General features: G+C 38.9%; 1 long non-coding RNA gene across 2 annotated transcripts in view; it reads left to right on the top strand.

Annotated features, from left to right (window-relative positions):
- The first annotated feature begins 3,224 nt into the window (after nucleotides 1-3,224).
- LOC103885288 overlaps nucleotides 3,225-23,516 on the top strand; it is a 42,980-nt gene continuing 22,688 nt past the window's right edge. The window contains exons 1-3 of one of the 2 annotated variants that reach the window (XR_004183785.1): nucleotides 3,225-3,242; nucleotides 5,181-5,351; nucleotides 20,449-20,570. This is a non-coding gene — a long non-coding RNA (uncharacterized LOC103885288). Of the gene's footprint in view, nucleotides 3,243-4,758; nucleotides 5,352-20,448; nucleotides 20,571-23,516 lie in introns of those variants that run through there. The other variant, XR_002522673.2, reaches the window with a different exon arrangement.

Below are 23,516 nucleotides of genomic sequence, written 5' to 3'. Positions count from 1 at the left end.
CATTTTTGTCAAAGCCATTCAGAAGTCTCTAGGAAGTTCCATACTTTCCCACATATTCCTGTCTTCTTCTGAGCCCTCCAAACTGCTCCAGCCTCTGTCTATCACCCAGTTCCAATGTTGCTTCCATATTTTCAGGTATCTTTTCAGCAATGCCTCACTCTACTGGTACCAATTTGCTTCATTAGTCCATTTTCACACTGCTTGATAAAGACATACTCCAGACTGGGCAATTCACAAAAGAAAGAGGTTTACTGGACTTACAGTTCCACATAGCTGGGCAGGCCTCACAATCTTGGTGGAAGGCAAGGAGGAGCAAGTCACATCTTATGTGGATGGCAGCAGGCAAAAAGAGAGCTTGTGCAGGGCAACTCCCATTTTAAAACACATCAGATCTTGTGAGACCTATTCAGTACCACAAGAACAGCACAGGAGAGACTCACCACCATAATTCAGTCATCACCCACCGGCTCCCTCCCCCAGCGTGTGTGAATTATGGGAGCTACAAGATGAGATTTGGCTGGAGACACAACACAAAACCGTATCAGACATGAAGGACCTTTGCAAGGAGAACTACAAAACACTGTTCAAGCAAATAAGAGAGGACACAAACAAATGGAAAAAACATTCCATCCTCATGGATACGAAGAATCAATATCATGAAAATGGCCATACTGCCCAAAGTAATTTACAGATTCAATGCTATTCCCATCAAACTACCATTGACATTCTTCACAAAATTAGAAAAAAGAAACTACTTTAAAATTTATATAGAACCAAAAAGGCACCCGTATAGCCAAGACAATCCTAAGCAAAAAGAACAAAGCTAGAGACATCACACTACCTGACTTCTAACTACACTAAAAGGCTACAGTAACCAAAACAGCATGATACTGGTACCAAAACAGACATGTAGACCAATGGAACAGAATAGAGACCTCAGAAATAAAGCCACACATCTACAACCATCTGGATTTTCAAGAAACGAGACAAAAACAAGCAATGGGGAAAGAGTCCGTATTTAGTAAATGGTGCTGGGAAAACTGGCTGGCCCTTACACCTTATACAAAAATTAACTCAGGATGGATCTAAGACTTAAATGTGAAACCCAAAACCATAAAAACCCTAGAAGAAAACCTAGGCAATACCATTCAGGACCTAGGCATGGGCTAAGATTTTATGATGAAATTACTAAAAGTAATTAATTACAACAAAAACTAAAATTGACAAATAGGATCTGATGGGATCTAATTAAACTGAAGACCCTCTGCACAGCAAAAGAAACTATCATCAGAGTGAACAGGCAGCCTACAGAATGGGTGAAAATCTTCATCCATTTTGCAATCTTCCCATCCAACAAAGGTCTAATATCCAGAATTTACAAGGAACTCAAAGAAATTTACATGAAAAAGACAACCCATCAAAAAGTGGGCAAAAGATATGAACAGACACCTCTCAAAAGAAGACATTGATGTGGCCCAAAAATATATGAATAAAAGCTCAACATCACTAGTCATTAGAGAAATGCAAATCAAAACCACGATGAGATACCGTCTCACGCCAGTCAGAATGGCAATTATTAAAAAGTCAGGAAACAACAGGTGCTGGAGAGGATGTGGAGAAATAGGAACGCTTTTACACTGTTGGTGGGAAGGTAAATTAGTTCAACCTTTGTGGAAGACAGTGTGGCAATTCCTCAAGGACCTAGAACCAGAAATACCATTTGACCCAGCAGTCCTATTATTGGGTATATACCCAAAGGAATATAAATCATTCTGTTATAAAGATACATGCACACATATTGCAGCACTATTCATAATAGCAAACACATGGAACCAACCCAGATACCCATCAGTGATATACTGGATAAAGAAAATGTGGTACATGTACACCACAGAGTAGTATGCAGCCGTAAAAAGGAATGAGATGATGTCCTTTGCGGGGACATGAATGAAGCTGGAAGCCATCATCCTCAGCAAACTAACACAAACAGAAAACCAAACACCACATGTTCTCAGTCATAAGTGGGAGTTGAACAGTGAGAACACATGGATACGAGGAGGGGAACAACACACACCAGGGCCTGTCGGAAGGGTGGCTGGTGAGGGAAGGGAGAATATCAGGACAAATAGCTAATGCATGCGGGGCTTAAAACGTAGGTGATGGGTTGATAGGTGCAGCAAACCATCATGGCACGTGTATTCCTATGTAACAAACCTGCACATTGTGCACATGTATCCCAGAACTTAAAGTAAAAATAAATAAATAAATAAATAAAAAACAAAGCTGGAGGCGTTATAGTACTTGACTTCAAAATACTGGCATAAAAAGAAGCATATAGACCAATGGAACACAATAGAGAGTCAAGAAATCTATGATTTATGGTATATCTTTGACAAAGTTTGCAAGGACACACAATGGGAAAAACGCACTTTCTTCCATAAATAGTGATATTAAAACTGGATATCCACATCCAAAAGAATGAAATTCAACCTATTCCTCACACCATATACAAAAATCAGCTCGAAATGGATTAAAGCCTTAAATCTAGAACCTGAAACTGTGAAACAATTAGAAGAAAACACAGGAAATACTTCTTAACAATAGTCTTGACAATTATTTTTGTACATGATCTCAAAATGAACACAGGCAACGAGAGTAAAAATAGACAAAGATTGCATCAAACTAAAAGCTTCTGCACAGCAATGAAAACAATATGGAGTGGGTGAAAATATTTGCAAATCCTGCATCTGTTAAGGGGTTAATATCCAAAATTTTTAAGGAACTCTGTTCAATGGCAAGAAAACAAATAACCAGGTTTAAAAATGGGCAAAGGGCTTGAATATACATGACATAGAAATGGCCAACACGTGCATGAAAAAATGTTCAACATGACTAATAATCAGAAAAATACAGTTTAAAACCAAAATGACGTATCGTTTTACACCTGTTAGAATGGCTATTATCAAAAAGATAGCAATCTCTGGTGAGGATTTAAAGACAAGGGAACCCGTGTACATTTTTGGTGGGAGGGCACAATGGTATAGCCATTATAAAATACAGTATGGAGGCTCCTTAAAAAATTAAAAATCTACCATATGACCCAGAATTTCCTTCAAAGGAACTGAAATAGGTATCTTGAAGGGATATCTACACTTCCATGGTCATTGCATCATTATTCACAATAGCTGTGATATGGATCAACCTAAATGTCCACTAATGGAGGAATGGATAAAGAAAATGTGGTATGTATGCATACAAAGGAATATTTTTTCAGTCTTATATGTAAAAATCTAAAAATGTTGAACTCGGAAGCAGGGAGTAGAATGGTGGTTGCCGGGGTTGGGAGTGAGGGGAATGGGGAGGTATTAGTCAAATAGTACAAAGTTTCTGTCAGGATGAATAAATTCTAGAGAGCTAATGTACAGCATGGTGGCCATAGTTAATAATACTTCATTGTACATTTGAAATTTGATAAGAGAGTGGATCTTGGCCGGGCGCGGTGGCTCAAGCCTGTAATCCCAGCACTTTGGGAGGCCGAGACGGGCGGATCACGAGGTCACAAGATCGAGACCATCCTGGCTAACACGGTGAAACCCCGTCTTTGCTAAAAAATACAAAAAACTAGCCGGGCGAGGTGGCGGGCGCCTGTAGTCCCAGCTACTCGGGAGGCTGAGGCAGGAGAATGGCATAAACCCGGGAGGCGGAGCTTGCAGTGAGCTGAGATCCGGCCACTGCACTCCAGCCTGGGCGACAGAGCGAGACTCCATCTCAAAAAAAAAAAAAAAAAAAAAAAAGAAAGAGAGAGTAGATCTTATGTGTTCCCACCACACAACCCACACAAAAGTTAATTATGTGAGGTGATGGATATGTTAATTAGCCTGATTATAATTACTTCACAATGTATACATACATTAAAATATCACAAGGTATGCTGTGAATATTTATAATTTTTATTAATCAGTTTCACCTCAAAGCTGGGAAATACAGAAAGAAAAGTTATGAAATAATTCTGGATTCAACAGCAATTTATATCAGAAATAGCCATAGAAACAACTTTACAGTTATCTCAATTACTATTTATCCTAACAGCATTACATCCAGACCATTGTTGATATTTATTTATGTCACTCCTGAATATTTTTATGAGCTTTTTAAAAGTGAACTTTATGATAGATGAATTATGTCTTGTAAAGCTGTTAGAGTCTAAACCACAGATTGGCAAAGATAAACTAGCCATACAGCCACCCTAATACCAAAGACAGGTAAGTACAGCCCTACCATATTCCTGGAAGGAGAAGCAGCATATTAGCTGATAGCTTTAATAGCTGTCACACTCATCTTTTTCTTTTTCTTTTGCAAATTCTGTATTAGGCAATTTATTATCAAAGTTTGTTTTACTTTTACTCCCTGATAAATAGCCAATATATGCCATTCAAAGAAATTGCTGATTTTATTACTGAAATCTCAGAATTCTAATGCAGAGATTCCAAATACAATTTTTACATAAACAAATATACAGAGAAAACACCCAGAGATTTGTTGTTGTTGTTGTTCTTGTTTTTTGTTTTTTGAGATGGAGTTCCACTCTTGTCACCCAGGCTGAAGTGCAATGGCGTGTTCTCAGCTCACTGCAACCTCTGCCTCTCAGGTTCAAGCAATTCTTTTGCCTCAGCTGGGATTACAGGCGCCTGCCACCATGCCTGGCTAATTATTTTGGTATTTTTAGTAGAGACGGGGTTTCGCCACGTTGGCCCGGCTGGTCTCCAACTCCTGACCTCAGGTGATCAGCCTGTCTCGGCCTCCCAAAGTGCTGGGATTACAGGTGTGAACCACTGTGCCCCGCCGAGATTTTTATACATACAGTCTTTATCTCTAATGTTTATGTTTGCAGTGCCCTGTCAAGAGTAAAAATGGAGGTTCACATACTGTATACTTAAATATTTAGGAGGTTTAAATCAAGCTCAGAAACTTTTCCTACCTCAGCAAATACACCTAAGATTCCTAGGATTCTTGGACTCCTTAGCGCCCCACACTAGTGAATGGCAACTCAGGGAGAACTGGTTTCTGTCTCAATCCTGTTCCTTCCCAAGGATAAGTGACCCCAGCTTCTGTAGAGGTGCCCCTTGACCAGCCCAGGCCTTTTAGAATGAGCTCTCTCAATTGTTCTTCCATCTCTGTAGACAGACCAGGAAGGAGCTGAAAGAGGTTCTCCAGGTGAACAAGAGTACGTCTCAGGGCCCTGAGGTCTTACCTAGCAGGGAGTGGCATGAGCTACAGGAAGATACAACCTAGTTTTCAAGAAAAGGGTCCAGAATGGGATCCCTCTTGCCTGGATTTAAGGAAATTTTTCTGTAAGTATCTAACAAAATTTTGACTAAAAAAATCTAGAAATGTGTTGATGAGGTTTTGTATGCCACCTTGTGGTACTGTTCAAGGCATTATATAGAAGGAAATGGAGACGCCAAATTATAAAGGAAGATTCTATTTTGAATGAGAATAATTTCCTTGTTTAAAAAGCTATTATTAAAATACTATTACCATTTCAAGTATAAAATTTTATTATATTACCATTAAAAAGAATAACTCACTAAGATTTATAAAAGAAAACATTACATTTTTAAACTATACAATTCATTTATACATTCAAAGAAGATATACATTAAATGCCTACTATGTTCCAGGTACTGGCACTGAGGTTATATCAATTACAAATAAAAATCCCTGTCCTCCTAGAACTTATATTCTAGTAGAATAATGAAATAGTGACCAGTAATTCTTATGAATACATTTCTTCACCTACATCTAATCTGAAGATTTTACTTGTAGACTTTTGCGCAGACATTTATAGGGATCCCTATCTTAAGCCGTAAAAAGCCTAAGTATTCCATTCTGCTTATTTTTTGACTGTTCAGAAAGCTGTAACAGAACATTTTGCTCAAATGTCTAAAAATGACTGAGTCACTTCCAGTTTAGAGTTTCTAATCATTATAATTAACAAAAAAACAAAATGTGCATTTAAAAAAAGTAGTTTCAAATGTTTGTTTTATACAAATGCACTTATTATTGAGGGAGAAATGTTAGCTTTGTGCAATGTTAATATTAAGCAAGCAAAGATCGGTTAAGTGCCATTAAATTAATAAGTATTTAAATTGGTAGCTTAACCAGAGCTTGAGGCCTGGGTCAGATGATTCTTCTACTTCTAATTGGTCAGTGTCCTCCTCACCCCTTCCCTTACTTGCTACCCCCATTAATGTTTCTTCCTTTGTTTCCCCAAGCACATTTTGTTTGTTTGTTAAAGAATATTAGGCCCAGGGGATTTCCCTGATCTGACCACCTCATTGTCTAAACTTTGAAGGGTTTAGAAGTCAGAAGCAAACAGAGGAGAGCCAATTATTTGGCGTGATTGGAAGCTGGAGGAGATCACATGTCAACTTCTTCTCCCCTACATCTCCTCTAAGCTTCTATTAGTTCCAAGAGACGAGGCCCCAGGCGTTAAAATGGAGAATGCAGAAAAGGCTAAAGAGTAGGGAGTCTGGATTCTCTTCACTTCTTCAGTAACACTTTCATATAATGGTGGAGGGAAAAATACTAAATGGAATGGTTCCCTCCCTCCAAAATCATGTTTTTTGATTGCCATAGTAATATATAACTTACACCCTCCAGGTTTCTGGGCAGTATTTTATTCTGCATTTTTTATATGACCATTTAGAATTTCATCCTTATAAATATATACATATATTATTCATTTTTCAATTTTATGTTATGAATAAATAGTAATAAAATAATCATAGGGATGGTTTATGTGACTTGCTCACAGCTTGAAGCAAATCAGTGGCAAATCTGCCTAGGCTTTAAGAATATAACTTAGAATCAGTCTTCTGTCAATCTCTACTGATCACAAATATGTTAAAAATCACAAATTTTGGTCAGGCACAATGGCTCATTCCTGTAATCTTGGCACTTTTAGAGGCCAAGAGAGGCAGATTACCTGAGCCCAGAATTCGAGACCAGCCTAAGCAATGTGGCGAAACCCTTTCTCTACAAAAAAGACAAAAAATTACCTGGGAATGGTGGCATGAGACTATGGTCACAGCTACCCAGAGGCTGAGACGAGAGAATCACCTGAGCCCAGGAGGCTGAGGCTGCAGTGAGTCGTGATCCTGCCACTGCATTTCAGCTTGGGCAACAGAGTGAGACCCTGTCTCAAACAAAACAAAACAAACAAACAAAAACTCCTAATTTTACCCAAGGTAGCTACAAGACGGGTAATGTTTTTTAAAAATATATAATGTGAAAAAGGTATAATATCCTGAATATATAAAGAACTATGACTCAATACACACAAAAAAACTCAAGTTTAAAATGGGCAAAGCCCTTTATTAGATATTCCCCCCAAAAAAGATGCACAAGTGGTCGATAATCACATGAAAAGATGTTCAACATCATTAGTCATCAGGGAAATGCAAATCAAAACCACTCTAAGATACCACTTCACACCTACTAGAATGGCTATAATATCCTACAAAAAAAAGAAAAAAAAGAAAGAAATATGACAAGTATTGCCTAGGATTGAAACCACCTTTATAGAATTGTAAGTGATGAGAGAAAACTATATGACTCTGTTTCGCTTCTATTCTCACAGGTTAAATTGGTGTTTGCTTATTCTAGCACAGAGGCCAAGATAACCATGAGAGGAATTAGTTTATTAGTTATACTTTGAGGCAAGGAAAAATGAATCCCTTCCTTGTTCAGAGATTGAACAGCATTCATAAGACAAGGTTAGAATTATGGTAGGAGCTTGAACTTTGCTAAAGAATAAGCATAAATAATGACCTGCCATTGCTTTGCTATAAGTTGCTTACTGCCCCAGAGTCACTTAACCAGAGGTTGCAAGATTTATAACTTCCCCAACTACTCACATAGATAACATCACTATTGTGAAACCTAAATAACTAGTCTTTCAGGTATTTTTCAGATTTAGCATTTTGGCAGACCAAGAGACACCACCTAGTCCTGAGACTGTCTCCTGAGAACTGACTCAGCTGCACAAACACAGCCCTGTCTCAATAACCCTGTGGTTTCTTTCCCACCCAACTAATGGTCTGAGTTCCTCAGCCCCCTACTTGCCAAAGCACGCTCAAAAACCCTAGCCTCGGCCGGGTATGGTGGCTCATGCCTGTAATCTCAACGCTTTGGGAGGCCGAGGCAGGCAGATCATGAGGTCAGGAGTTCAGGACCAGCCTGGCCAATATGGCGAAACTCCATCTCCACTAAAAATACAAAAATTAGCCGGGCGTGGTGGCATGCACCTGTAGTCCCAGCTACTCAGGAGGCTCAGGCAGAAGAATTGCTTGAATCTGGGAGTTGGAGGTTGCAGTGAGTCAAGATAGTGCCACTGCACTCCAGCCTGGGCGACAGAGTGAGACTCCACCTCAAAAAAAAAAAAAAAAAAAAAAAAAAAAAAATCCTAGCCCCCTAGCCTCTGAATTCTCAGCAGGGGCAGATTTGAGAATTATCTACATTCTTCCATCTGTTTGGCCCTACGATAATTCTTTGCTTTGCTCCAATACCTACTGTCCTCAGTACATTGGGTTTTCTAGGCAGTGGGCAAGATGAACCCATCGGGCTGTTACAGGATGTGGAGAAACTGGAAACTCTCATGACTGATAGGAATTTAAAATGGTGTGGCAGCTATGGAAAACATTTTGCCAGTTCCTCAAAAAGTTAAACAGAATTGCCGTATAATCCTGTAGTTCCACTCCTAGACATGTATCCAAAGGAATTGAAAGTAGGTACTCAAACAGATATTTATATGCCAATATTTATTGCATCATTATTCACAATAGCCATAAGGTGGAAACAATTCAAGGATCCATCAATAGATGAATGGATTAACAAAATGTAGCATATACATACAATGAAAGATTATGCAGCCATTTTTAGAAACGAATGAAGTTGTGATACATAATACAACATGGATGAGGCTTGGAGATATTATGCTAAGTGAATAATAAATAAAAAGATATATGATTTCACTTATATAAAATATCTATAGTAGGCAAATTTTTACAGACAGAAAGTAGATTAGCAGTAATCAGGGGCAGAGGGAAAGGGAAGTGAGAGTTAATCTTTAATGCTTAAAGGTTACGAAGTTTCTCTTTGAAGTAGCAAAAAAGTTTTGAAAGTAGATGCTGGTGATGTTTGCATAATATTGTGAATGCAATTATGTCACAGAATTATATACTTTAAATGGTCAAAATGGTAAATTTTATGGTATGTATATTTTTACCACAATTTTAAAAAATTAATAATTTAAGTACCCCAAACCACTGAATTGTGAGTGGGTGAATGGTATAGCATGTGAATTATATCTCAATAAAACTGCTTAAAAATTTTTGTGGGATGCAACTAAAACTGCTCAGAGAAAAATTTATGTAGTTTGTGCTTATATTGGTTAAAAATAAAGGTCAATAGTAATGAGCAAAGCATCCAATTTAATGTGGTGCAAAAAGAACAAGTGAATAAGTCAAAAGAAAGAAGATTTGAAATCATAAAGATAATAGAAATTAATAGACTAGAAAATAAACATACAGGCCAGTCACGGTGGCTCACACTTGTAATCCCAGTACTTTGGGAGGCCGAAACATGCAGATCACCTGAGATCAGGAGTTCAAGACCAGCCTGGCCAACATGGCAAAATCCCATCTCTACTAAAAATGCAAAAAATTAGCTGGGCGTGATGGCACGCCTGGGAGGCAGAGGTTGCCACTTGGCAGAGGAGCCAAGATCATGCCACTGCACTCCAGCATAGGTGACAGAGTGATACTCCGTCTCAAAAAAGAAAAAGAAAAGAAACATACAATGATGAGGTGAACTAGAGCCAAAAGTTGGTTTTTAAAGAAACAAATGCATTGACACAAAACTCGCAAAACTAATAAAAATAAAAATAAGGGAAAATCCTAGAGAGTTTATAAATAAGCAGTATTGTGGTGCAAAAGGTGTTATAACCACACATAATGCAGATACTTATAACATAGAGGATAATACAACTTTATTCTAATAAACCTTCATGGAACCTTAATAAAATAGATAAACTGTAGAAAAATTTCACTTACCAAAGAGGCTTAAGAAGATACAATGTCGGATGATTTTACCAAACATTTATAACAAGATTTAAGAAGTATGTAATTTTAGGGGGGCGGAGCAAGATGGCCGAATAGGAACAGCTCCAGTCTCCAACTCCCAGCTGAAAGTGACACAGAAGACCGGGTGATTTCTGCATTTTCAACTGAGGTACTGATTCATCTCACTAGGAGTACCAGACAATCGGTGCTGCTCAGCTGCTGCAGCCCCACTCACAGCCGCAGAAGGGAAGCAGGGCGCAGGCACGGGCCACCTGGGAAGTGCAAGGGGAAGGGAATCCCTTTTCCTAGCCAGGGGAACTGAGACACAACACCTGGAAAAATCGGGTAACTCCCACCCCAATACTGTGCTTTAAGCAAACAGGGCACACCAGGAGATTATATCCCACACCTGGCTGGGAGGGTCCCACGAATGAGCCTCCTCATTGCTAGCACAGCAGTCTGGCGCATCTCGGCTGCAACACAGCAGCAAGGCTGGGGAGGGGCTCACTACTGCTGAGGCTTAAGTAGGTAAACAGCTGGGAAGCTCGAACTGGGTGGAGCTCACAGCAGCTCAAGGAAAACCGCCTGTCTCTGTAGACTCCACCTCTGGGACAGGGCTTAGTAAACAACAAAGCAGCAGAAACCTCTGCAGATGCAAACTACTCTGTCTTCGACAGCTTTGAAGAGTGCAGTGGATCTCCCAACATTTGGAGAGGTTGAGATTCGAGAAGGCACAGACTGCTCTGCTCAAGTGGGTCCCTGACCCCTGAGTAGCCTAACTGGGAGACATTGACCCCACTAGGGGCAGCGCCCGACACCCCACACCTCACAGGGGTGGAGTACACCCCTGAGAGGAAGCCTCCAAAGCAAGAATCAGACAGGTACACCTGCTGTTCAGCAATATTCTATCTCTTTCAGCCTCTAAGCTGCTGACACCCAGGCAACAAGATCTGAGGACCTCAAGCAATCTCCAACAGACCTACAGAGCTGAGGGTCCTGACTGTTAGAAGGAAAACTATCAAACAGGAAGGACACCTACACCAAAACCCATCAGTACATCACCATCATCATCAAAGCACTGAGGCAGATAAAACCACAAAGATGGGGAAAAGCAGGGCAGAAAAAGCTGGAAAATTCAAAAAATAAGAGCACATCTCCCCGCAAAGAGCGAGCTCATCGCCAGCAACGGATCAAAGCTGGACGAGAATGACTTTGACGAGATGAGAGAAGAAGGCTTCAGTCCATCAAACTTCTAGAGCTAAAGGAGGAATTATGTACCCATGCAAAGAAACTAAAAATCTTGAAAAAGTGAAGAATTGATGGCTAGAGTAATTAATGCAGAGAAGGTCCTAAACGAAATGAAAGAGATGAAAACCATGACACGAGAAATACGTGACAAATGCACAAGCTTCCAGTAACCTAATTTCGACCAACTGGAAGAAAGAGAATCAGCGATTGAGATCAAATGAATGAAATGAAGCGAAGAGAAACCAAAAAGAACAAAAGAAGAAAAAGAAATGAACAAAAGCCTGCAAGAAGTATGGGCATGGGATTATGTAAAAAGACCAAATCTCCTGGCCTGATTGGGGTGCCTGAAAGTGAGGGGGAAAATGGAACCAAGTTGGAAAAACACTCTGAGGATATCATCCAGAGAACTTCCCCAACCTAGTAGGGCAGGGCCACCATCCAAATCCAGGAAATACAGAGAATGCCACAAAGATACTCCCTCGGAGAAGAGCAACTCCAAGACACATAATTGCCAGATTCACCAAAGTTGAATGAAGGAAAAATCTTAAGGGCAGCCAGAGAGAAAGGTCGGGTTACCCACAAAGGGAAGCCCATCAGACTACTGTTGATCTCTCTAAGAAACTCTACAAGCCAGAAGAGAGTGGGGCTAATATTCAACATTCTTTTAAAGAAAAAGAATTTTTAAAACCTGCAATTTCATATCCAGCCAAACTCAGTTTCATAAGGAAGGAAAAAATAAAATCCTTACAGATACAAATGCTTAGAGATTTTGTCACCACTAGCCTGCCTTTACAAGAGACCCTGAAGGAAGCACTAAACATGGAAAGGAACAAACCGCTACCAGCCATTGTAAAAAACATGCCAAAATGTAAAGACCATTTAGGCTAGGAAGAAACTGCATGCATCAACTAATGAGCAAAATAACCAGTTAATATCATAATGGCAGGATCAAGTTCACATAACAATCTTAACCTTAAAATGTAAATGGACTAAATGCTCCAATTAAAAGACACAGACTGGCAAACTGGATAAAGAGTCAAGATCCATCAGTCTGCTGTATTCAGGAGACACATCTCACAATGCAGAGACATACATAGGCTCAAATAAAGGGATGGAGGAAGATTTACCAAGCAAATGGAGAACAAAAAAGCGGGGGTTGCAATACTAGTCTCTGATAAAACAGGACTTTAAACCATCAAAGATCAAAAGAGACAAAGAAGGCCACATAATGGTAAAAGGATCAATTCAACAGGAAGAGCTAACTATCCTAAATATATATGCACCCAATACAGGAGCACCCAGATTCATAAAGCAAGTCCTTAGGAGACTTAATAAAGAGACTTAGACTCCCATACAATAATAATGGGAGACTTCAACACTCCACTGTCAACATTAGACAGATCAACGAGACAGAAAGCTACAAGGATATCCAGGGACTGAACTCATCTCTGCAGCAAAACAGACCTAATAGACATCTATAGACCTCTCCAATCTCAAATCAACAGCATATACATTCTCTCAGCACCACATTGCACTTATTCCAAAATTGACCACATAGTTGGAAGTAAAGCACTCCTCAAAGCAAATGTACAAGAACAGAAATTATAACAAACTGGTTCTCAGGACCACAGTGCACCAAACTGAACTCAGGACTAAGAAACTCAATCAAACCGCTCAACTACATGGAAACTGAACAACCTGCTCCTGAATGACTACTTCGGGTACATAACGAAATGAAGGCAGAAATAAAGATGTTCTTTGAAACCAATGAGAACAAAGATACAACATACCAGAATCTCTGGGACACATTTAAAGCAGTGTGTAGAGGGAAATTTATAGCACTAAATGCACATAAGAGAAAGCAGGAAAGATCTAAAATTGACACTCTAACATCACAATTAAAAGAACTAGAGAAGCAAGAGCAAACGATTCAAAAGCTAGCAGAAGGCAAGAAATAACTAAGATCAGAAAGCAGAACTGAAGGAGATAGAAACACAAAACCCTCCAAAAAATCAATTAACTGAGTTGGTTTTTGAAAAGATCAACAAAATTGACAGACCGCTTAGCAAGACTAATAAAGAAGAAAAGAGAGAAGAATCAACAGACGAATAAAAATGATAAAGGGGATATCACCACTGACCCCACAGAAATACCAACTACCATCAGAGAATACTATAAAACACCTCTACGCAAATAAACTGGAAAATCTAGAAGAAATGGATAATTTCCTGACACTTACACTTCCAAGACTAAACCAGAAAGCAGTTAAATTCCTGAAGGCACTGGCTGCGTGTTTTGGAAGCAGGCAAGCATTATGTCACTAACCAAAAAAGTCCAGGACCAGATGGGATTCACAGCTGAATTCTCTACCAGAGGTACAAGGAGGAGCTGGTACCATTCCTTCTTGAAACTATTCCAATCAATAGAAAAGAGGGAATTCTCCTTAACTCATTTTATGAGGCCAACATCATCCTGGCGGCCAAAGCCTGGCAGAGACATTAACAAAAAAGAGAATTTTAGACTAATATCCCATGAACATCGATGCAAAAATCCTCAAGAAAATACTGGCAAACCAGATTCAGCAGCACATCAAAAGCTATCCACCATGATCAAGTGGGTTTCATCCCTGGGATGCAAGGCTGGTTCAACATTCGCAAATCAATAAACATAATCCAGCATATAAACAGAACCAAAGACAAGAACCATCTGATTATCTCAATAGACGCAGAAAAGCTTTTGACAAAATTCAACAGCCCTTCATGCTAAAAACGCCAATAAATCGCTGGTGGCTGATGGAACATACCTCAAAATAATAAGAGCTATTTATACAAAACCCACAGCCAATATCATACTGAATGGGCAAAACTGGAAAAATTCCCTTTGAAAACTGGTATAATAAGACAGGGATGCCTCTCTCTCACCACTCCTATTCAACATAGTGTTGAAGTTCTGGCTAGGCAATTAGGCAAGAGAAAGAAATCAAGGGTATTCAGTTAGAAAAGAAGAAGTCAAATTGTCCTCTTTTGCAGATGACATGATTGTATATTTAGAAAATCCCATTGTCTCAGCCTAAAATCTCCTACTGATAAGCAACTTCAGCAAAGTCTCAGGATACAAAATTAATGTGCAAAAATCACAAGCATTCTTATACACCAGTAACAGACAACAAGCAGAGAGCCAAATCAGGAATGAACTTCCATTCACAATTGCTTCAAAGAGAATAAAATACCTAGGAACCAACTTTACAAGGGATGTAAAGGACCTCTTCAAGGAGAACTACAAACCACTGCTCAGTGAACAAAAGAGGACACAAACAAATGGAAGAAATACATGCTCATGGATAGGAAGAATCAATATCGTGAAAATGGCCATACTGCCCAAGATTATTTATAGATTCACGCCATCCCCATCAAGCTACCAACGAGTTTCTTTTCCACAGAATTGGAAAAAAAACTGCTTTTAAAGTTCATATATGGAACCAAAAAAAGAGCCCGCGATTCCAAAGACAATCCTAAGTCAAAAGAACAAAGCTGGAGGCATCACGCTACCTGACTTCAAACTATACTACAAGGCTACAGTAACTAAAACAGCGCTGGTACTGGTACCAAAACAGAGATATAGACCAATGGAAACAGAACAGAGTCCTCAGAAATAATACCACACATCTACAGCCATCCGATCTTTGACAAACCTCAGAGAAACAAGAAATGGGAAAGGATTCCCTATTTAATAAATGGTGCTGGGAAAATTGGCTAGCCATAAGTAGAAAGCTGAAACTGATCCTTCCTTTACTCCTTATATGAAAATTAATTCAAGATGGATTAGAGACTTAAATGTTAGACCTAATACCATAAAACCCTAGAGGAAAACCTAGGTAGTACCATCTCAGACATAGGCATGGGCAAAGACTTCATGTCTAAAAAACACCAAAAGCAACGTGAGCAAAAGCCAAAATTGACAAATGGGATCTCATTAAACTAAAAGAGCTTCTGCACAGCAAAAGAAACTACCATCAGAGGAGTGAACAGGCAACCTACAGAATGGGAAAAAATTTTGCAATCTACCCATCTGACAAAGGGCTAATATCCAGAACCTACAAAGAACTCAAAACAAATTTACAAGAAAAACAAACAACCCCATCAAAAAGTGGGCAAAGGATGTGAACAGACATTTCTCAAAAGAAGACATTCATACAGCCAACAGACACATGAAAATATGCTCATCATCACTGGCCATAAGAGAATGCAAATGAGATACCATGTCACACCAGTTAGAATGGCAATCATTAAAAAGTCAAAAACAACAGGTGCTGGAGAGGATGTGGAGAAATAGGAACACTTTTACACTGTTGGTGGATTGTAAACTGGTTCAGCCATTATGGAAAAAATAGCATGGCGATTCCCAAGGATCTAGAACTAGAAGTACCATATGACCCAGCCATCCCATTACTGGGTATATATTCCAAAGGATAATAAATCATGCTGCTATAAAGACATGCACACGCATGTTTATTGCGCACTATTCACAATAGCAAAGACTTGAATCAACCCAAAATGTCCATCAGTGACAGACTGGATTAAGAAAATGTGGCAATTACATACACCATGGAATACTATGCAGCCATAAAAAGGATGAGTTTGTGTCCCTTTGTAGGGACATGGATGCAGCTGGAAACCATCATTCTAGCAAACTATCACAAGAACAGGAAATCAAACACCACATGTTCTCACTCATAGGTGGGAACTGAACAAATGAGATCACTTGCACTCGGGAAGGGGAAACATCACACACCAAATACCTACAGGAGGGGGAGGGGGAGGGGGAGGGGAGAGGGATTGCATTAGGAGTTGTTCCGATGTAAATGATCAGTTGATGGGTGCTGACGAAGTTGATGGGTGCAGCAATAGCAACATGCTACCGGGCATACATGTAACAAACCTGCACGTTATGCACATGTACCTTAGAACTTAAAGTATAATAATAATAAAAAAATTAAAAAAAAATAAAAAATAAATAAAAAAAAGAAGTATGTAATTTTAACTTTATGCAAATTATTCATAGTGTAGAAATGGAACATTTCTTAACTCATGTTATGAGGGTGGTGTAAAGTTGATATCAAAATATGGATGTGACAGAATGAGGAAGGAAAATAACAGGTTATTCTCTCAGGAACACAAATACAAAGATGCACTCAGAACAATATGCATTATAACCAAATTGAGCCAATTCCCAACATGCCAGATTGACTTAATGTTAGAAAAGTTATACACATAATTAATGACTACATTTTAAAAGAGACCTGGCAAGAGAGAGATGAAGTACACAAATGGTTATAACTGAAGAGAATTTAAGGAACTGTTCAAAGGGAATGAACAAAGGATGGTAACTAGCAATAGCCAGAAACCTCTACACCTGAAGGAGAAAATACCAAGTGTGAGATGGAATTATGGCAGAGAGTCTAACCATCCCCAAACCATAACAAGTTGTAACTGTGAAAATTACTGTCAAACCCGTGACCAATGGCATACCACCCTCCCATCTCCTGCTATTTCCTCTTTAGTCAGCTATCATGGGAAGCCAGAGCAAGGGGGCTTGGAAACGCAGGCAGCAAAAAAAAAATCAGCCTCCTAGGGAACAGAGCAGAAAAGGACAGAGAATTAATTTGGGGTGGGTAAACTGAGAATAACTAGTAAAACTTTATGAACACATTAACAAAGGAGAATTATACAATTATCTCCTTGGAAAAGTTTTCTGCAAAGAATTAGCTAGGTAGTAAATATTTTCTGATTTTTGGGCTATACAATCTTGGAAATACAAACTTCTGCCATTTTGGGATGAAAGTTAAAATGTGATAATTAACAAATGAGTCTATTTTCCAATAAAATTTTATTTACAAAAATAGATAGTGGTGGTGGATTTGGCTTGTGGGTTAGTAGTTTGTGGACCCCTAATCTAGTAAAGGAGAAAAAGTATTTGCTGAACATCACTATTCATTGGAAATTTTTAAAAAACTATAGTACACAATGGAGACATTGAAAACATTTTTTAAAGATAATGACAACTTATAACTGTTTTGGTACTGGAGGCTCTATTCAGCATATTAAGGCAAGAAAAAGGAGAAGTCATTAGGATTAGAAAAAAATTGACCTTATTTGTCATAGAAATAATTGTTCACATAAAGAATTCCTATAAATATAAATAAGCTAATATTAAAATGGTCAAAAGTGTTGACTAGGTACCTCATAGAAAAGCCAAATTGCTCATGCATTTATCTGTTGTTTCATTTTTAAAATTTATTATTATATTATTTTTGCCTCTATATACCTACCTGAGACTGAGTAATTTATAAAGGAAAGAAGTTTAATTGACTCAGTTCTACATGGCTTGGGAGGCCTCAGGAAACTTACAATCATGGCGGAAGAGGAGCAAACATGTCCTTCTTGACATGATGGCAGGAAGGAGAAGTGAGCAAAAGGGGGAAAAGCCTCTTATAAAACCATTAGATCTTGTGAGAACTTACCCACTATCAAGAGAACAACAGCATGGGGATAAACATTCCCATGATTTAATTATCTCCCACTGGGTCCCTCCTATGACATGTGGAGATTATAGGAACTACAATTCAAGATGAGATTTGGGTGAGGACACAACTAAACAGTATCACCTACTTTATTCTGAATTCTGCACCAGGATTCTGCCCTCTGTGGAATACATCAGAAGGGTTCCAGTACCCTCTGACTTCCAGCTGGGTTTGGCCAGACTCCTGTTGATGTTTTGGTGGAAGATCAGGCAGGAGGAGAATGAAATTGAGATAGTTCTTCTCCTTGTTTCCTTACTCCTTCTGCCTGTTTCTTTCAAATAAAAATATCTGCTCTGCAAGACTCTATTCTGGGTTTTCCAGTAATTTCTCCATCCACTCAGCCTTTTAGGCCTGGAGGTGAAAACAGCTCTATGACTGACAACCCTGGTTTCTCGTATGCTCCATGCACATCTTTGTATTTAGTCCCTTTGATTATATTGATTTGTCTTTTATTCCCTGTTGGCATACAGACAATAATAGTATTTTTAAATGCCCAATCTCATTAGTAGCCCAAAAACAGGAATAAAATAAATTAGAGATTATTTAAGATCTACTAGGTTGGCAATAATAAAAATATTCAAAAGGATGTAGAGCAGACAATACAATCATACAATACTGATAAGTGTGTAAATTGATAGCACTATTTAAAAAACAATTTCGCATTATATAGTAAAATCAAAGATGCACAAATCTATCTCTACTCCAGGAATTTTGCACAAGAAGTTATTTTCAAGAATGTTTATAGCAGGTTTTTTTGTACTAGCAAAACTTCGGCAACAACCTAGATAAGCAACAAGGGACTAGATAACTTGTCATATATTCATATGATAGAGTAATGATAGCGGTGAAATGAATAAATTACAGCTACCAAAGAAAAGCATTAATGAATTCAGGAGCACAATGGGGAGCAGAAAACTAACTTACAGAAGAGGATGTTGTGTGAAAGTTCTGAAGAAAATGAAGGGAGGAGCCATGTGTATACCTGGGGGAAGAACATTTCAGGAGGAAGAAACAGCAAGTTTAAAGATGCTGAAGTGTTTCTGGATCTGGTATTTTTGAGGAAAAGCATGGGGCCCAGGAAACTTAGAATGGAGTAAGAGGGAGTATGATAGGAATCAGAGAGGAAAGGGGATAGAATAAATTGTTTCAAGCCTCAAAGGTCATTGTATGGGCTCTGTTTTCAGTCTGAGTAAAATGGGAACTATCTGGAAGCACTTGAGGAGAGTGACATGATCTGCTTCATGGCTTCATGTTTTAAGGAAATCACTCTAGCAGCTGGGAAGGGAATAGACTGATAAAAGCAATGGAGCACTAGTTAGGAGGCTGTTGCTAATAATTCAGGTAAGAGATGATGATGGCATCAATACCAATGGAAGCGATGAGAAATGGTTAGTATCTGTTATATTCTGTATTCCCCAGGTTTTGTCTGTATAGACATTGCATCTATTGGCCCTTTCATATAAATGGAATCATACAATATGTGACCCTGGAGTCATTCTGAACCTATTCCACTTTTATATTTTGAAGCTAGATTATGTGTGTAACTGGGGAATACAATGAGCATTTAAGACAGCAAAGCAGCAGAAAATAGGATGTTTTCTCATCTCTGCCCACTCATAATTTAGCTCTTTCTATGGCTAGATTCACATCTCTCCCTCTGGGAGGTCTCCTGTCCTTTCTTTAGGTTTTTAATCTCAAAGGCTGCGGCTCCCTAATCTGAGAAAGTTAAGGGTTGGAGCAGGGTTATCCTTGGCAAGGAGCAGCACCAGGCAGGGAAGTTATGCATGGACAGACTTCCACACACAACAAAAGCTTTCCCATGTCTGTGGGCCTCTCGCTAAGCAGAGAAGTCAGTGTTGAGGGACACCTTCAGGAAGGTGGTAGAGCTGACCGAAGCAGAATATATGCAGTGTGTTTTCACAAATATGAAACTAGGAAATTACCTTAGTGAGACTCTTCATAGTAGTAGGAATAATTCAGTATTTGAAGGAGCCATGACTCAATTGTGGAAGCCATGAATTCATTTCCATATGGCCTCACTGTGGCAGGGAGTTTTCAGACCTTTGAGACAGACAATTATTTACCTGAAGGTGATCGCACAGTTTTGTTTTGTTTTTACAAAATGTTTTATTGAGGTGTAATTCATATTCCATAAAATTAGCTCATCTAAAGTGAAAAGTCAATGGTTTGCAGTATTCACAGAGTTATGCAAGAATTACCACAATCTAATTTTAGGACATTTTCTCATCTCAAAAAGAAATCCTATACCCATTAGTAGCCCCTCACCGTCCACTTCGGCCCTAAGAAACACCAATATATTTTCTGTCTCTATAGACATTGCATCTATTGGCCCTTTCATATAAATGGAATCATACAATATGTGACCCTGGAGTCATTCTGAACCTATTCCAGTTCTGGGAGCTGCCTGATTTGCAAATTGTTCTTTGCTCGATTAAACTATTACATTTGATTTGTCTCAGATTTTTCTTTTAACAGGTTGTATCAGAAGTGGGATTCAAAGTAGTTTCCAGTGACCGCCAGGAATTTCAAGTGACCAAATGAGCTAACTTCTGGACCCATTGCATCCATTGCTCTCACACAACCGCTGAAGATTGTGGGTAAGTTTTCTCTTTCGTTCCAAATCTCCATGGATTTGTGTTTTAAGCTATCTCACTTTGAGCAAATGTTTGACCTGGACTGAGTTTGCAAGTTGTGACGGAAACTCAATTAGGTCCATGATCAAATTAGATCCAATAACTTACTAGATTGAATCCAGTTAGAAACCTCAGATGTCTGACTGGGTCAGACAGAAATTGGCATTAAATGACAATTACTGCAGGAGGGATGAACTTCAGCTTTCAGAAATTCACAGGGATTTTATGGTTTTTTTTTTTTTTTTTAACACTGAAGTAGGAAAAGGTTATTGGCAAAGTTATCAAGGTGATCTTAGAACCAAAGCCAAGATTCTGTGAAAATGGGATTCTTAATTTCTGAAGAACTGAGTACTCCATCTTTCTGGCTGCACTTAGCTTTACATGGACTGTATAAATATTAGACCCCCAAAACAGCAAATACTTACAAAAATGACAAAATCTTACTAAAGATAATTTAAAATTATGGTAGAACATTCCACGTGAACAACACTACATTTTAAGAAATGCATTTAAAAATGAAGCATCCTGAATTAGGCTTACTCAGGGATATCTATTGATATGCAGAGGCTTCTAAGAAGATTTCAAAGTTTCTCTTGCCTCTTTTAGAAGATACTTTACAAAAAAAGCAAATAAAAAGCTTAAGTGCTTCATTGATAAGGAGAGTTGTGTCTGATAACCTTTTGGCTTAGTTATGTTACTGGAAAGGGGTCCTGATTGGGACCTCAAGAAAAGGTTCTTGGATCTCAAATAAGAAAGAATTCAGAGTGAGTCCACAATGCAAAGTGAAAGCAAATTTATTATAAAAGCAAAGGAATAAAGAATGGCTACTCCATGGACAGAGCAGCAGTATGGACTGCTGGTTGCCTATTTTTATGATTTTTTAAATTATGTGTGATATGGTTCAGCTGTGTCCCCACCCAAATCTCATCTTGAATTCCCACGTGTTGTGGAAGAGACCTAGTGAGAGGTGATTGAATCATGGGAGCGGGCATTTTCCATGGTGTTCTTGTGATGGTGGGTGAGTCTCATGAGATCTGATGGTTTTATAAGAGGGAGTTTCCCTGCACAAGCCCTCTATTTGCCTGCTGCCATCTATGTAAGATGTGACTTGCTCCTCCTTGCCTTCCACCATGATTGTGAGGCTTCCCCAGCCATGTGGAACTATAAGTCCATTAAACCTCCTTCTTTTGTAAATTGCCCAGTCTCAGGTATGTCTTTATCAGCAGCATGGAAATGTGCTGATTATTCATCACATTTTCAAGGGGTGGATTATTCATGAGTTTTCCAGGAAAGGGGTGGGCAATTTCTGGAGCTGTAGATTCCTCCCTTTTTTCGGCCATATAGGGTAACTTTCTGACATTGCCATGACATTTGTAAACTGTCATGGTACTGGTGGGAGTGTAGCAGTGAGGACAACCAGAGATCACTCTCATCACCATCTTGGTTTTGGTGGGTTTTAGCCAGCTTCTTTACTGCAACTTGTTTTATCAACAAAGTGTTCATGACCTGTATCTTGTGCCGACCTCCTCCTGTCTCATCTTGTGACTAAGAATGACTTAATCTCCTGGGAATGCAGCCTAGTAGGTCTCAGCTTCATTTTACCCAGCTCCTATTCAAGATGGTGTAGCTCTCATTCAGATGTCTCTGACAAGTTACTCTTACTCCCTGAAGGTGAAAAGAGAACTGCATAAAATATAAAAAGGTGGTACATCAGGTAAAGTAGGCTTACTTCTTTTTCTCTATGCCATGTTTAGTCCAGGCATAGAGAATGCTTTTTTTTTGTTCTAGTCGGTATGTGTTCTACCTTGAACTCAGTAAGACCACCTATTAAACTAATTCGATTTCCAAAATAACTTTGTGTCAGTTAACTGGCTATTTTGAAACCCTCCTATAAAATAAATTTACATCAATAAAGGAAATCTCCATTTGTAAGAGTATCTCCTTCTTTCACTGGGAAGAGAGACTGAGTCACGAGAAACTCTCACAATGGAAAAGGCATTGGTTTAAATTTATATAATAAAGCTTTACTCTGTTTAAGGTGCTTTTCCAGTGTCTTTACTGGTCCTTTGCCTTACACCCTCCTTTGCTTCGGGCAAATTTAGGCCACAAGTAGAAAGTTGTTTGGGGGAAAGGTGAATGGGGCCTTAAAAAAAGGATGGGTGATTGTTTGTGACAAAGTTCATCTGGGTGTGATGAAGTCTCCTCTCCAGCAATAAAAGTTGATCTTTCCTGGTTGCTAGAATTCCCAAGGGAGAAGATGATTGACAACTGAGTTCCTGTGGATAACGTCTTTAGGAAAATGTTCTTGAGTTCCTTTCTTTAGGCTGGGCACGGAGGCTCGTGCCTGTAATCCTAGCACTTTGGGAGGCCAAGCCAGGTGGATTGCCTGAGCTCAGGAATTCAAGACCACCCTGGAGAGCATGGTGAAACCCCATCTCTATGAAAAATACAAAAATTACCAAGGTGTGGTAGCAGGTGCCTGTAGTCCCAGCTACTCGGGAGGCTGAGGCAGGAGAATTGCTTGAACCCTGGAGACAGAGGTTGCAGTGAGCTGAGATTGTGCCACTGCACTCCAGCCTGGGTGACAGAGTGAGACTCCGTCTCCAAAAACAAAACAAAACAAAACAAAACAAAAAAACAGAAAATCTGTCTTTAGACAGATAAGAAGAATTCATAAAGCCTCACTGATTACGATTGGTAACAATAATATACTAAAGCAATATATTTTCAAGTGATATTTTCTGAACTCTTTCAATGTCTAGCTTTGTTTAATGAGACATTCAAGCATAATTGTTAAGAATGAGTAAACTAGGTGAACATAACCAGCACAAAAATGTGTAAATACATTTGTCATAGTTTCAAAAATCTTTTTTCAGCAGTTTAAAACCTTAAAGTTAAGTCCTCATAATA

Source organism: Papio anubis, chromosome 5 (genome assembly GCF_008728515.1).
Source record: "Papio anubis isolate 15944 chromosome 5, Panubis1.0, whole genome shotgun sequence".
Taxonomy (NCBI): domain Eukaryota; kingdom Metazoa; phylum Chordata; class Mammalia; order Primates; family Cercopithecidae; genus Papio; species Papio anubis.
This window is presented reverse-complemented; position numbering and strand designations above follow the sequence as displayed.